General features: G+C 45.6%; 1 protein-coding gene across 8 annotated transcripts in view; it reads left to right on the top strand.

Moving 5' to 3' along the window:
- Nucleotides 1–12,611, top strand: part of DAB1 (DAB adaptor protein 1) — a 405,590-nt gene that overhangs the window by 349,882 nt on the left and 43,097 nt on the right. The window lies entirely within an intron of this gene.

Raw genomic sequence — 12,611 nt, 5'->3', positions numbered from 1 at the left:
GCAAACCACCGTCTAAGGGACTTGCCGTGTCAGATGTTCCAGGGCATAAGTCTCCAGCCAGAGACTTTAAAATACGTGGTCAAACAGGTGGCAGTGTCTTGGTTCTGAGCAGAGAGTTGCTCATTTGATTTCAAAGTGGTTAAGAAGCTTCAGAGGCACAATAGGAAAAGGGCTGGCCTGGGCTTTTGGAGTGTGTATGAGTCCAGACAGTGGGCAGAACACTGCAGAAAAGATCATATGTGGTGGGATTGTGGAGAACCAGGAGGTCCACTGCAGCCAGACCCCATCTGCCAGTGGGACTCCTGGAAACTGAGACAAAGGAAATTCCCAAGCTCTGTGGCACTGCCCCACACCACTGCTGGACCTAGAGCTGTATTTAGGGCCTGCAGTTGGCATGCAGAAGGCAACCTCTATACATAATTCATGTGGTGCAGGGGAGCCTGTGAAGCCCTGGAGCAGGGGGACATGAGACTTTGCCTATGTGGAAAGAGCTAGGGTGTTTGGTCACTACTGAGCTCATTCAGCTTAATGATGGGCAGAGAGAGTGTGAGCCTTGAAGGCATGCAGACCTTCAGGAATCCCAGCTCCGGCTTCAGCAGAGCTGCTGTGGGGCTAAATGCATCTATCCAGCACATTGTTATCAACTCTGGACCCCACACTGTGAGAGACATAAAGACACACCTGTGTGCGCCAAGGTCAAACGGATGGGGCCCGTGAAACCCCATCCATGAAGAGCAGTACACAGAACTGAGACCGTGGATGGCACTACGGGAAAGCCAATTCCACCTCAAAGTGAGGGTGACTGTCCCAATAGGTGCAACAGCTGGCACCTAAGGGTGTGAGCTCCCCATGCCTGCAGCTGAACTAGCAGATCTGGAAGAGGCCCTGTCAGAAATACAAAGGTGGGCACATCACACACAGAATGGGTAGAGGAACAAGAGGCACACCTGCTGTCCACCCTGATGCTTCCCAACCTGAGATGCTGCCTCTTCCCAGTTGGGAGGCCTTCTGGTCTGTTCTTACCCTCTCAGCCCCTGCTCACATTTCTAGTAAAATTTATTTCTGGCCAGTGTCCATTTCTCTGTCTCTGCTCCACTGTGCAGTATCTTGAAACCACCAAACCTGACCTGTATGCTGCTTCCAAAATGTGCACATGTTAGTTTTCATGAAAAAACATACCTGAACACAGGCCCCTTTTCAAAAACCCGAGTCTGAAAACAGAAGAAAACACGCAGCACAGTGCTGCGCAGGGAAAAAGCAGTTCTTCTCCCGGAGGCCTTTGGGTTTAATCAAGCCTCCATGTCACTGAGACACTGGTCTGCTCTTCGATTTGGCCCAGTCCCCATTACACTGTTCCCTACAATTCAATTTATGCCTAAATTGCCTTACTTGCTGCTAACAGGTTTAGATTCGTGAGGAAACATGCTCCATTTGCTGCCTTGGTTTTTGTGAATTTATTAATGAGTCTGGCCACACCATCTCCATGCTTAATAGCTTTAAAAAAAAAAAAAAGTCAAGCTCCTTAGCCTGACAGACACAGCACACAGGGACCAGCCTCTGTCTGTATCTCTGTCCTCCTCCTCCTCGGCAGGTTTCTGAAGGCACCATGCCTGCCCCATCTCTCTCGCAGCCACCCCCAACACCCCAGCTTAGCTTCTCGTCTTGTGCTCTCAGGAAGACACTCGGACTTCTGCTCCGGACAGTGTCAGATCACCCCTGCCTCTGTGCCCCCCATTCCCTATCCTTCCTCTGGTAACAGCCCGAACCACACCGTGTCAGAATTCTTCTTCCCTAGCACTTCCAGGAGATTCCTGAGGTCCTTGTACTACCAGAGCAGGCCCAAGGCCAGGAAAGCCAGGCATGACACATGTGCTCTAGGACTATGTCAGTGATACAGAATGATGTTACCTTGTAGAAGGAACTGATAAAAATCCTTGGTACTTTTAAGGGGAATTTCCTGGTTTTTGGACTCCAAAATAGTCATTAAGCAAACACACTACAGTTTTCCTTGGAAAATTTCTGGGCTGCCAGCACAGACTGCACTTGCTCCCAGCTTGCTCTTCTCACCGTCCTAGAAGCAGGTAGTGGTGATGCTGGCCCTTCCGTGAATGATCAGCGTTTCTCCAAAGCACAGGCTCCGATGGACTGGCAGAAGGATGCCGCTGGGATCCACCTCCTGCCCTTACTACCTGAGGGACTTCTGATGGGCTTCCTTGTTCTGGGTCTCAGTGTTCTCATCTACCAAAGGGCTCATGGAACCTAACGTGCAAGATGATTTTGAGGATAAAATAGTATAGGTACTGGAAGGTTGACTGTACTCCCAGAGGTATTTTAAATACCCCATGCCCTCCATGTCCCAGGGTCTCCTGTCCTCCAGACCTCCCCTTGTGGACCTGCCTTCCTGATTAGGGTGCATTCCCCAGGGTGCCCCCAGGCTCAGAATCCCAGCCATGATCTTGCTGTTTGCTCCCTGACCTCCTCCATCTCAGCCAGAAAGACAAACCGAAGACAACCAGTTGTGCCTGTTAAGCAGCTTCCAGGCAGCCTGGTAGCTACCACAAATTTCCACAAGAAGGCAAACTGCCCAGTGGCCTGCTCCTCTAAATCAATACCCCTTAGTTTCCTTTGCCTTGGGTCCAGGTCTGCATAGAGCCCTGGTAAGAGACTCAGCTTGGAGCAGTGGTTGGGGAAAACCAAAAACTAGCCCCCAAACTGGCCTGATCTTCAGAGCCAGATCGGGTTATATTACCCTCCTGGCCACCTACGTAGGTCCTTGGAAAGCTTTTTGCATCTCTAAGCCTCAGTGCCATCATCTGTAAAAAGAGAGTGATGCCAGCCTTGTAGCTTCTTTGGAGGGTTAACGGCGACATTTATATAAAACCCTTAGCAGGAAATATAGATTCCATTAAATGAGAATATTTCCATCTGTTGCTGTTACAAGCAATGCACAAGCAAACAGTTCTCCCTGAGCTGAGGACTGCCAAACATCCCAGGTGATCTCACACCTCCCCTGACTTATGCCAGAGCCATTGGCCCCTCTGGGATGCCTCTGTACTTTGCAGTGATGACCATGAACTGTTACTTTCTCTGAATGTATCCACACAAGCCAGTGGTCTTGGAGTTTCTTCAATGCCTGGGCTTTGAGGTGAATGACAGTACCTGCCCTAGAGTTTTTGTGTAAGGCCTAAATGAGCCCAGTGTGTGAATCAGCACAGTGCTTGGTACAGACAGGATGCAACGGCTGTGAGCTATTATTATTCTGTGTGTTTCCCTGACATTTCTATGAGCTCCTTGAGGACTGGAATCACTTTTAATCATTACTGTGTCTAAAATAAATCTTCTTGGATTTCTAATCTCTTAGATTTTGGTGGTAATCTCTTTCCCTGAAAAAAACACGTGTGCACAGGTAAATGTTTATAGGAGTTGAAGCCAACAGGATTGCTGGAGAGCAGCTCTGAAATCCAGGTTCAGAGCCTCAGTCGCTGACTCATCACCACATATGTGTGGCCAGAAATACCCTCAGTTAGGTGGAAAAATTGGGTGAATTGGGGATTCCAGGGTTTGGGCAGAAGTTAGAATTCCTTGTATTACTTATTGGTCTCACCCACCTCAGTGCATCAACTTACATGAGCAAAATTTTGTTTTGATCAGCTGAGCCTCAGTCTCAGACAAACAGCCAATTCAGTCTCTTCATTCTCCTCCCTATGTTCACCCATCCCTGCCCTAATTTACCCCATGTTGCCCTGTAACCTTAGGATGCTCAGTTGCACTGACCCTTTCTTTTTATTCTTTCACAAATAAAAAGTTAGGATGCTTTTATGTGCTTATTTTATTTTGGACCTGTAATGTCCCCTCTCCCAGCAGATTTGTTCCTAGGGTAACGCTATGCTCCCCTCCCTCTCCTAGGAACTCTGAGCCAGGATAAGGATTAATCCCACTCACTCCTGGAACTATGCATTTCAGCTCTTCCTGGTCAAGGCAGCCAGAAGATTTGTACAGGGACTAACCTCTCCTGTAATCTTATATACATGGGTATGTTTTATGTCAGGGTCTCTGAAATCCAATGGTGTAAATGCTTACTGACAGGAATTGAGGGATGGCTAGAGAGACTAGAAGGTTTCAGAAAAGAAGGTTTCACTTGGGCAAAGCCTTGAAGGATGAGCAGGATTTAAACAGGCAAAGAGAAGTGCAAGTACCTTGTGGGCGGATCATTGAGGTCCTCCTGGCGCCTGAGTCCATATTGCCTCTTCTTAGCAGCCCTCAAAGCTGATTGATATCAGTTTATATCTTGAAGAAATGGGGGACATACCAATAGTCTTCCTTCCTGCCAGCTGATAATGTTGATCATGTTCTTTAGACAAGTACCCTGGCTTCCTTGGGACTGTCCAAAATGCACATTCCTGAGTGGGAGGAAGGTGTCAGCTAAGCATCCCATCACAACATTTATTATTTAGTGCTTTTGAACATGATTCTTGTCCCACAGTAGCACCTCAAGTGGAGTGATGCATTCACAGGCTGTTGACCTGCCTGTTCAGACCCTGTTATGCCCCATAACACTGAGCTTGGTTGAGACTTAACCTTCACGGTCAGCAGTTTCAGTGACACGGACCTAAATCTTAGCATGACCCGTGACATTTTCGCACGAGAATACTCAGCGTGTTCTCCTCTCCTCCGTCCCCCCCATCATGTAATAGTCTTATGGCTGGAAAAGATCTTTTATCCTTCACCTTATAATTGCCCAGTTTAACACCCTTTTATGTGATTGTAGTAAACATGAAAGACTTCCTAATTATTGGTAGTAGCTAGCAGATTCAGCAGAAACTTTTTTGGCCTTCACAAGAGTGATTCTTAGAAGTTTGGCATAGTGGTAAATAGGAAGGACACAGGTTGTCAAATTGATGAGCGGGACCTGACATTAATTTCCTTTTGATGAGACATGGATTCAGAAATGGAAAGGAATGATCAGACTCCCACCCTAAAATTCTTTCCTCACTTGGGGTATGTTGTTTCCAACCACTTTGACTTTCTGAAACTCATTTTCTTGATCTGCAAAGTGGAAGTGACAGCATCCTGCACCAATACCTCAGGCTTTTGTGAGGCTCACCAGGCAGTGTGAAGGGGTTTCCTGTGAAGACGAGGGGTTGCTTTTATGGACCTTAGGGAAGTAAAGATTGAGGCATGGTAGGGACTAGTTGCCTCCAGTTACCTTTTAGACCATCCTATGATTAAGAGGCCTGGAGAGGGCAAATCTGGGCTCCATTTAAGAAAAAAATTGCAGATCATCTGAGCTGATTTTCAGAGGAAATGACCACCTTTCAGAGTTGTGAGGTCTCCATCCCTGGGAGTATTCAAGCAGCATAGGAAGAGTTTTGTAGGGAATTCCTATATTGTGAGGGTGACTATAGTAGTGGACCTCAGAATCATTCATCTGCTCTCGCATTCCATAGGCCCCATGCTCATTATGTTCAGTATTTGCCTCATCGCCGGCCTCCCAATATCTCAGCTGCCAAGCTAGATACCCCAGAGGTCCCATTTCAGTCTTTATCGTTATCCCCCCACTGTAAAGTCACCCACTCTGATGTGCATAACATTAAGTTGTGGCATTGCCCTGTGAAGGGAGTACTCTGGATGGAAAGACATTTACTAAGTATTAGAATCAAGGCATCTCACTGAGCAGGCATTGGGCACAGAATATATGCTTAGAAAATCTGTTCCTCTTTAGTTTCCCTCTGAAGAGCTTAGAACCAGGGCACTGGTTCTGTCTGGTGTGTCCTGAAAAGGAGCCACACTGGGAGAAACTGGTAAAAATCCCAATGATCAGATTGGAAGTCCAGGCGTCCACTGAGTTTCATGCTTTGTTTTAAAGTGTCAGCCCACTAGTCAGAAGACCAAGAACCTAAGGCTAAGTTACCTGGAAAAAGCAGGTGGATGTTACTAAGCATATACTACATGCCATGGACAGTCTTGGCTTATCTCTTTCAGTAATCACAACCCTGGGAGGTTAAGTATCATTTCCACATAAAGTAACTGAGGCTTGAAGAGGCCATATAACTCACCCACAAACACAAAGCTGGTAAGTGGCAGAACCAGAATATGAACCTTAGGTTGTTTTGACTCAGGTACCCACACAATTTCCACTAAAACCCATGCTTTAGGATTTAAGAAAATGCAAAGCCCTCAGCCACACTCCAGTCAGAGCCAACACCCAGGCCTCAATTTCTATCTGCCATCACTCGGTTATTTTTGTGTCCTTATAAGAGCACTTAGCCCTTTGGAGGCCCAGCACTCAATCTCTCTCCCCTTTAGACTGAGTTCCACGAGGCGTGCCCAGGTCTCATTCACTCCTGAACCCTCACTCAGCCTGGTACACTGCTTTCTTCCTCCTGATGTTGAGAGCTATCTATCTGTGAATCCCAAAGAACAAAACTCAGTGAAAGCAGCTTACCTCTGAAAATCAAGAAGCTTCTCGTTCTGCCTCCCTGCTTCCTACCCACCAAATTGCTGTGTGTTTTATAGACATCCCCCAACAGTAGTCAGTTGATTTTCCTTGCCCTACATTTAATTCGGTTTCCCTGCTGCAAATGTAGGCCGAGTCAATCCAATGTGAAGAACTGCAGGAAATTTATGGACAACTGTTTGCTAACCCCCACCCCCAGGGTCCATCTTTCATGGCAAATAAATTTTCATTCACAATTCAGCAGTTGGTTTTTCCTTTAGTTTGAAATCTGGATCAAGATGTTCCACAATTGGATTAAATCTAGTCTGAACATTTGTCAGTTTCACTTCCTCATTAAGCACCACATTGTTGAGAAATTGTAATTACCACAGTGCAGCTAACATAGATATCACAGAAGAGGAGATTGTCCTGAAGTGAGGGAAAGGAATTTGAATCTACATATTCCCACAAATGAAATAGGTTGCCCCTTCTGATGTTTCACAAGTGGGTTTTCTTTTAGCAGAACTTAATGAAAATTGGCCTGAGATAGAATCCTAAATTTCTAAAATCTTAGAGTTAATAGAAACATTTAAATATGGGCCCTTGTTTAGCCTTCCCACCAATGCACAAATCTCACAAGGACAATTGTGAAAATAGCAGATGAACATTCCCAACTCTTTGGCTTCAGCTCACCTACGTGCAGTGGCAAACCTTCATTACTTTTGTAATCCTAGAGCTCCAATTGCTAGAAAGCCCTTCTTTTTTTTTTTTGAGTTCCCTTAGAATTGCTATTCATTCATTCATTCATTTATTCATCCATTTGGCAAATATCTTCCAAGAACTTCCAACCTGCCAGACAGTGTTCTATTCACTAAAGCTATAAAGAAGAATAAGACTGGCTGCTTAGGAATGTTGATGGTTTCACGAAGATAGATATATAAAAATAATTGCAATCAATATCAAGACTGTAAGAGACTGTGTGAAAAATGCTAAGGGGAGCATAGTAGAGGGGTGGAAAATTTTGCCTAAGGGAGTTTAAAGAGGTCATCACCCAGGGCATAGAGTTTGGGTAGAGTCTTAAAAGATGATGGGCCTTGGCACTGAAGAAAGGGCAGAACAGTGCTCAGGAAGAGTGCACTGAATGTTTAAAGGCACTGAAATATGGAAAAGTCTAACACTTCCCAGGGTCTGATGAATAGTCTGGGGTACAGGACCACTGGACACCTTCATGGCAGCAGGAGACAAGGATGCCAAGGGAAGCTGGCCCCAGTGAGCAAAAGGCCTGAAATCTGGTGCTGAGAAGCTGGGATTTGTTGGGAAATCCCTGATGTTTCAGACACAGAATGACATTATTAGAGTTGCATTTTTCGGGATCACTCACGGTCTGTGGCAGGTGGCTTGGCTGCTAGGGAGACATTAAGAAGGTAATGGAATTATCTGTGTTTATCTGTCAGGATGGAGTCAGGAAAACAGAGCCCTTACCAGGTAATATAATAGAGGGAATTGATTGTGGGGAACAAAGGGGTTAAAAGAGCTGAAAGGCCAAACAGGGGACAGTGGGGCACCCAGATTAGTAATTAGGGACTACTCTAGCCCATTCCCATGACTAGAAGGACTAAGGAAGGAGCTGGTGCTGTCAACAGGCGCTGGGGCTGCACAAGGAGATGCCCGGCAGCCGCCAGGAGTGAGGCCCATGGCGAGAGGGGCTGTCTGGTGGAAATTAAAACTCAACCACAGCCAGAGTACTGCCTAAAGAGAGCCAGGAAGAAATTCCATTTCTCTTCCCTTCTTCTCACCACTGCCTCCTGTTGGCCAAAACTAAGTGTCACTAAATTGGTAAGGAGCCTGGGCAGTGAGGTTTACAGGAAGCAGCCCCCTGTCAAACAGCACAGAGCAGAGGAGGACAGGAATGGGTCTGGGGCAAAGAGGTCAAGAGGTTGGCAAGGAAGGCCACTCTGGGTCTGGACTGAGGGCAGGACTCTGCAGATGGGATAGAGAGGTGTGTACATCTGAGTGGATGATCAGTAGATCTGGAAGGATCTTACTGATGTGAGGGTGAGAGAAATACCAGGTCTAAGCTACCTCCAGAGTGGCAAGCTTCGGGAGGTAAGGGAAGCAGGCAGTAAGGGCCTAATGCCCTGTCCCTTCTCCTATAGCTCTGGCATTTACACGCTTGCTCTTTTATGTCTCTGACTTCTGAGAGTGTTTTAATATCAGCCTTTCCTTTCACTGTCTCCAGGAAAGAGCCAAAGACAGTAGTAGTAACCCCTTGCAGCTTCCTTTCTGTTCCCAGCCCACGACTCACAGCTGGGCAATATCACATCATTTTGAATGATACCTGGCTTTTTCTCCCAAGGTTGTCAAACTGGGCTGTCATCAGTGGAATCAAGCAGAGTTGTAGATAGTTACATCGTTCCTGGAACTTGTTTTCCCCAAGTGCAAATGTGGAATAGGACATGTGGTTGTATAAGCCGTTGTCTGGTGTCCTGTTTGCTCAGTTGTGTGTTGGCATGAAATGATGATCTCTCCATCCCTCTGCTAAAATACTTGTCGCTGGGCTCCTGGAGGAGTGGTCTGCAAACTTTTTATGAAACCCAAGAACTTCTCTTCAAATGAAATGTGCCCAGTGACCTTTCATATAAACAGATGTGGCTGAAGCTGGGTTGGAGCCTCAAGGCCTACCCACCTGGAAGCTCTCTTCCCCTTTTTAAAGGACAGAAGTTTCTAGAAAGCAAGAGAGCCAGGGAAGATAGTGTGAAAACCACTGTTAAAGGAACCCACTAGTTAATTCCATGATTCCATGAGTGGGAGCAGTGGGGAGGTCAGACAAGGAGGTTCTTCACATTATTCCCCATCAGAGGCTTTATTATTCTATAATTGAATTTGCGAGTGCAGATTGGAAGCCTACTCTTTAGGAGGCAGTGGAATGCAGAAAGAGCATAAAATTGAAGTTAATCAGAACTTTATACTTGTCAGATGTATCACTCTAGGCAAGGTGCCTTATCTTTTGGATTCTGCCAAATGACAAGGTAAGAACTGGGGAAGAGCTACTTCTCTGAGTTCTGGTGAGAACTAAATAAGGGAAGAGATGTGATTGCTACTGTGTTTGGCAAAGCATAAGTACTCAGTGCTGGTAGGCAACATGGTATTGCAGTAGAAGTGTGAGCCTTGAAGCCTGACTACTTAGGCTTGAAATTTTCCCCCTCAGTTCCCAGCCATGTGACCTTGGATGGGTTAAATTTCTCTATGCCTTGACATATTAATTTGTGAAATGAGGATAATGACTCTGGTACCTACCTCATAGAGTTCTTTGGAGGACTTGATAAGGTTATATATGTAGAACATTTATGTCAGCATCTGTCACATAGTGTTCAGTAACTGTTAGCCGTAATTATTATTATGAGCTATTGTATGGACATAGGACTATACCAAGTTCTTGAAGACATAAGGATGAGTAAGACCTGGCCCAGCCAGTAGGGCACCTTTAGTGTACTAGAGGGAGTAAAATCGGTGTATAGAAAGGGGGCAGGGGTGCCTGCAGTTCTCCACGCCCAGGCAATAATGTCAGTAAGATCAAGTGTAACTTAAGAGCCTTAAAGTGCAGCTGACCCTGCAGGGGAGAGCCATGGCCATAAGAGGGGATCACATATAATTGTAAGTACTGCATGTTGAGCACCCCGCCAAGGGCCTGGGCTAGGCACTTACTGTACTACTTCAACACACTTCCCAAACAACTTCAAGAAGTAGGTCTCTGCTATAAAGGACATTAAAGATCAAGAAGCTAAATCAACTTAGCATAGCCAGAAGAGGAATCCCTAAGTAGGTAATCCAGCTCCCTGTGAACCTAAAACTAGGGTGACCTAGTTGATCATCCAAACTGGGTCATTTTTGAAAGTGAAAGGAAATTTGCTATTAGCACATCAGGACACTAGGTCATCTTAGGCAAATCAGGATGTAGAGCCACCCTCCCCAAAGCCAGTGAATGCTCTTCCTGCTGGACCAACCTGTCTCTCCATCAGAACACAAGATCTCAAACAGAGATGGAAACTCTTTGCCAGCATCACTGCCTGTGCTGATGCAACCACTGTACTGTCTCACAGAGAGAGGGGCCCTGATGCATGCTTGCTCCCACAGTTGGCATAAATCAGAGTACCTAGAGGTCTGTTACACCGTAAGAAAATGTGATCCAGGGGTATCTGTTAACTGCTGCTGCTATAGGTCTTTCATTATTCCTCTAATACAGATCATTAACATTCACAGAACCTTAACTACAGCATCTCTAATGAGCAGAGTGGTAATATACAGTTGCCCCATAAATATCCATTGATGCTGACACTCATTCTCTATTGGTACACTAATTCAGCTTTTCTGGATAAATCATCATGTTGAGGCTCTTTCTTTCTCCCTAACTGCTGTTATTCATGGTTGCAGAAGAATAATGAACAAATCCTAGTTGTAAGAAAGGAGGAAGAGATAAATGAGTGAGCATGGAGAATGATGTTATATATCAGTGAGAGCCCTAACCAAAGCACGCAAAACCTGTTTTTGCAATGACTTAGAAAGGAGGCAAGAAGTGAGCATTTGCTTAACACTTTCTGGGGGCAGGGAGTGTACGCATTTCCTGGCATTCTGCATCTAGTTCAGGGATTCCCAAAAACTGTGCTGCCCCACACTCCTTGGTGACACCTTTAAAAACACAGCTTCCTGGGTACAACTTCCCTGTAGATCTGCTTTTGTGAGGTTTGTGCATATTTATAGGTAGAGGGAGATTTACAAATGTTCTACTAGGTTCATCAAATTTCATCAACATGACCACTGTTAACTTTCTCCATTTTATGGATGAGAAGATGGAGGTTGAGATGCTAAGGGGAGGGAAGTGAAGTCTGGTTCTGAAGGATGAGTCCCTCACCTCTCTCCTTGGACGTGAAGATGGCTCCTGTTACAGTGGCACTCCCTCCCTTCTCCGCCCCCTGGTTTTCTGCCTGTCACAGAGTTCTGTCACCGTGCCATCACGTTTCTCTCCAGCGGATTAACAGCTCTCCTTATCTCTAGTATTATTCCTCTTTCCCACATTGCGTCCTGTCAGCCCAGTAATCGGGGCTTTTTCCTCCTTTCCCTTATTTTTAATCTCACAGCCTTGTCTCTGCTATGTCTTTGTTGTCATTTCTAGTCACCTTGGAGATCCTGGCCACTGTTCCCCCTGCAGTGCGATCCGGCCACCATCTTCCCGAGATGACTGGGGTGGGCCACGGCAGGTGGGCTTCTAAGCCGCTCGCCACGGGTGCTCCTGCAGCACCTATACTTCTCACCCTAGTCTTAAGACACAGATGGTCGGACACCTTTTGTTCTCCTCACCAGAATATAATGGATAAGAGCACATAATACTCCGAAGCTTTCACTTTGATGAAAATCCTAGCACTACCATTTACTAGCTGTGTGACCTTGGACAAGTTACTTCACCCTTCTGTACCTCAGTTTCCTCCCTGAAAATGAGGATAACAATAGCACCTACAATTGTGATAATTAAGTGGGTTAATATATGAAAACACTTTAGAATAGTGTCTGATACACACAGAGGAAATTCCACTTAAGCATTAGCTGTATCTTGTGTGACAAATGCTGCCTGGACAAAAAGGTTTGAGGTCTCAATATTACTATTTAGCCTTCTCTTTTACCATCCGACCAGAACGGACAGTTTGGGATGTGTTCTAGAATAGAACCAGCATTTCTTAATGAGTGATTGGATGTCAGTGTGTGGGAGGGAGAGACAAAGAGGAACTTGTACATTTGGGGCCTTATCATCTGAGCTGGTGGCATTTATACACATCAGGAGAGAAGGGAAGAATGGGTTTGGAGAAATCAAAAGTTTTCTGGATGCGTTAAATCTGAGTGGCGGACAGAATGAGACATCATCACCTCACTGATTTCAAGCAGTGAAGGGGAAGAGTAGTAAGATAGGTACTGGCTCGACTTCAAATAGTAAAAAAGGTCGCAGATTGACTGCTATCCTTGAGCCACTGGAGGATCTCACTGATGGTTGGGTGGACTGAAGAATTCAGGTGAAAATACCTTCCAGATATTAGAAGGGCTAAAAGGATAATATTTCCCTGTTTTTACGATTTTTTTCTGGAACATCTAGTATTTCTTGTTTTTTTGTGTGTTTCCTAGCACTTTC

Source organism: Manis javanica, chromosome 4 (genome assembly GCF_040802235.1).
Source record: "Manis javanica isolate MJ-LG chromosome 4, MJ_LKY, whole genome shotgun sequence".
Lineage (NCBI taxonomy): Eukaryota > Metazoa > Chordata > Mammalia > Pholidota > Manidae > Manis > Manis javanica.
The sequence above is the reverse complement of the archived record's forward strand: the minus strand, read 5'-3'. Positions and strand labels throughout refer to the sequence as shown.